This window comes from Hydra vulgaris, chromosome 09 (genome assembly GCF_038396675.1).
Source record: "Hydra vulgaris chromosome 09, alternate assembly HydraT2T_AEP".
NCBI classification, from domain to species: Eukaryota; Metazoa; Cnidaria; class Hydrozoa; order Anthoathecata; family Hydridae; genus Hydra; species Hydra vulgaris.
The window spans coordinates 45,638,347-45,642,330 of record NC_088928.1 but is presented as its reverse complement, the minus strand read 5'-3'; the positions used below and the strand labels follow the sequence as shown (position 1 = coordinate 45,642,330).

At 29.7% G+C, this 3,984-nt stretch overlaps 1 long non-coding RNA gene across 1 annotated transcript; it reads right to left on the bottom strand.

Annotated features, from left to right (window-relative positions):
- Positions 1 to 1,674: 1,674 nt before the first annotated feature.
- LOC136085112 (uncharacterized) lies at positions 1,675 to 2,293 on the bottom strand. Its single transcript, XR_010641088.1, has 3 exons — positions 2,200 to 2,293; positions 1,874 to 2,037; positions 1,675 to 1,742 (listed from the first exon to the last, which is right to left on the bottom strand). It is a non-coding gene; the product is annotated as an uncharacterized LOC136085112 (long non-coding RNA).
- Positions 2,294 to 3,984: the final 1,691 nt, after the last annotated feature.

Here is a 3,984-nt window from a genome sequence, read left to right as displayed (position 1 = left end):
TAAAGTCATAAAAGCCGATCAAAAAGAGATTATTGAACCAAATTTGAAAGTTGTTGATAAATATAAATAAAGTTTAAAATTAAAAATAAAATAACAAATTTGACTCATCGCCCTTCTATTTAAGTTTGGGAGGTGGGGGGAGAGGGGGAAAGGGGGCTAACGTTTTGGGGTTTTTGTTGTTTCCAGTCTTCAATCACCGCCATTTTTTGCATAGCATCCTCATTCCTCATATATATGAACATACTTAAATATGGACTTTTCTTCATGTTTTAAAGTTGCTTAGCTCAAACATAAAAAAAAATTGTCTGCGGCTTAAATTGAACGTCTTTGAACGTAAAAATGCCACCCGGCATTTTTACGTTCAAAGACGTTCAAAAGACGTCCGATCGGAACGTTCAGACTTGGTTCTTTTTAGGTACCCAGATGAAATTACCGAAAACGTGCCGTAAAGACGTTCAAAGGACGTCCTTAACGGACGTGTAAAAGACGTCCGAATTGGACGCTAAAAGACGTCCTAAAGGGACGCTAAAAAAACGTCCTAAAGGTACGTCCGAAAATGATTCAGATTTGGTACCCAGATGAAATTGCCGAAGACGTTTTTTAAGGATGTCTTAAAAAAGGCCCGCAAGGACGTTAAAAAGACTTACAAACAGGACGTTCAAAGTTTGTCCAGATTTATATACTTTAGTAACGCTATAATACAATATAACTAACAAAAATCTACAGTCGTAAAATTGATAATATTTATTTTAAAAAGTTAAAAATTACAAATGAAGCAAATAGCAAAATATTTTAGCGCCCTCCACCATCTTTGCGGTCGGGTGCACGTTTTAGAGTTTTTCCAATCCACTCATGGATTTCTTTTTTTGTGTATTTAGGCATAGATTCTAAAAGAAATATCAATAATTAGCTAAATGTTTTGAAAAGAAACATAAAATATTATATTGGAAGTAAACCTCTAAAAAAAACCAAAACTTATAAGAAGAAAATATATAATAAATTATGAAATGATTTAATTTATCTGTACATGATCACCTTCAATTACTGCAATTATTCTTGTGTTTCTAATGCTGTATTTATCGTTTTTTCCATTTAAATTAAAATCCGACATCAACTTGTTAGTCATAAAACTGAAAAAAAATAAAAAAATTTAGTCATATGCACAGTTACATATGCCCAAAACAATATTTTTTATGTTTATGCATATCAAAAACAAAATTAAATGAATGCTATAAATATTTATACATTTGGGGGGAAATGAGAAGTTCGTGAAAACCCTAACGTGCTGTATCGATCAACCAACACCTGTAGGTTAGAGTAAAGAGGGTTAAACCTCTTCTAACTAATAGTAGTCTTCCTTATGCCAAAGTGTCGTCTTTATATTTTTATAATTAACCTTTATATATATACTAAAGACTTATACAGGCCTTGTTTTAAGCTTTAGGCGTAGAGCTATTTACATACACGTAATGCGTAAGCGAGTTTAAGCAGTAAGTGATTTTGGTTGAGCAATTTTTTATTTTTTTTTAATATTCTTAAAATAATTAAAAAAAAAAAATACTAAACCAAAATTGCTTACTGCGTAAAATCGCTTAAAGTGTATGTAAATAGCTGTACGTTTAACGCTTATAACAAGGCCTGCTTATACATAAAAGCTAATGGAAATAACAAACTTACAGTTCTAAGATTCCTCTGACATTGGTTTAGCAGCTCTTACCATCTACTTTAAGGAATAAGCTTTTCTAAAAATACGAAAATTTTAAATCTTTAAAACTCATTTAATATTTAAAATTCATTTGGCTAAAATGTAAATATTGCCACATATAATAACACATTAGTGCAATTGAAAATGAAATGTAAACAAACATCTTACTAATTGCTTCTTAAAATCTAAATCTGTAATTTTTAAGTCAAACTCTTGAAAATGTTCAATGGTGTCCTTTTTCAACAATACAATGAAATCGTCTTCTTCTCCTTGTTTAATTTTTAGCGAATTTTTTATTTCGACTAGTAGATGTAGCACTTTGTATTGAAACTCTGAATATAATGATAATAATAAATAATTGTAATAATAATAAGTAAAATATTTTTGTAATTATTAAATAATGACAACATGCATTATGATAAACCAAAATATATTTTAAGAAATAGGGAATCTATGATTAAATAATTGCAATACAAGATATAAAAACGCGTTACTTGAATCAGGTAAAGGAAATATGTCATAAATATTTTTAGTTTTTTCTTTACTCTCACACTTTTTCTTACCCCCATCTGCATAATAATAAAAATGATTTGAATTGAGAAGAAAAGTAAAAACAATTTCTACATTTATTTTTAAATTATTCATACCATTAATAATTTAACAAAGATTCCATCAAATAAAAAATAAATTTATAATAAATTTACAAACGTTTTTTTGTAAGTCGTAAAAAGAAAAATGTAAAAAACGTACATAAAGTAACCAGCGATTGGTATTTTTGATTTTCCTGGAGAAAGTGGCTTCAGATTTCTATCGGAAATGGTGATATAGGAATTGAAAGTAGTTTTGGATATTCTGAAAAAAATTTATGCGAAATTAAAAATTGCCAATTTTGGCTTAGATTTTATAAAAACAATTTTATTTTCAAAACTTTAAAAAAGTTTTTCTATATAAGTAAACATTTGCCAGCAAAGCATTTTTGATTTTCCAGGAGAAGGTGGATTCATTGTTTCGTCAAAAATGTTGATGATAGATTTGGGGGTGGTTTTGGATATGCTGTAAAAAATTATTCTGAAAATTATAAACTACAAGTTTTTAGCTTCATTTTTATAAAACCTGATCCTTACATATACATATTTATAAATATAATAATGAAAAACTTAATAATCTTTCAAGTAAAATTTTTATTTACAACGTAATATAAAATAAATTAAACAAATAAATGATATCATTATATTATATTTTGTGTGCTGAAATTTATCAAAAAATTTTATTTATTGTCAGTTTTTTTTACATTTTGTCCAACAACATACCATCAGCCGCGCCTCTTGTTAACCCGCGCGACAGGCGATGCTGTATTTTCTTTTTGAAACCTGACATTATGTGATTTTGGAGCATATTTTATAACTGGTATTTTTTTTTGTGACACCATCACTAGGAAGACTGCCATCCAAGGTTAACGAGCTCCTCCTACCCTCACCACTTCAAAGTGGGTTTTATTTCAGAGTTTTCCATCTCCTATGTGAGTTGCCTTCACCACGGCTAGAGAGTCTCACCTGCCTAGATCAGTTTAACCTCATGACCAGGACAATATATATATATATATATATATATATATATATATATATATATATATATATATATATATATATTAGGGTGTCCCATTTTTATCAGTGATAAACTTTTTGTGGATAATTTTGATGCTGTCCCTCTTAAAAGTTTCTTAATGGTCCCACAACAACAACAAAATTTTTTTATGACAATTGAAAAATATTTAGGGCTCCCCCAAGGGTCTAGAATTTTTGTGTAAATGGAGAAAAAATTGACCAAAGTAACTTTTTTTCTAAAATCCACCCCCGCCTTTTATTCAATTAAAAATAATTATATACTTTTTACAAGTTTTTTACTTTTATTGTAGAATAAAGACTGTGGAGCAATGGTAAAGTGTAAACCTAACACAACTCGAAATACTGACATGATCTGGTTAATTGGCCATCCACGTGACATAATAACTGGAGCTCGCCTTCCTTTAGGTCGTGATGTTATGCAGAATTTTGTTTACTTCTAGAGGAAGCAGAAACTGACAGTTGCTCAGAGTGCACAGCAAGTACACGACCAACTACTGCCCTTCTGGATGAAATTGAGATTACCGGTCCGACACAAACCAGATATGGTTCAAAAGATTAAAGATCTTTACTCACAGCATGTTGGACTAAGGAAACATTGTTCAAGGAATAATGCTAAGGATCAACAGAACCAAAAAGAATACAATAAAAAGCTGG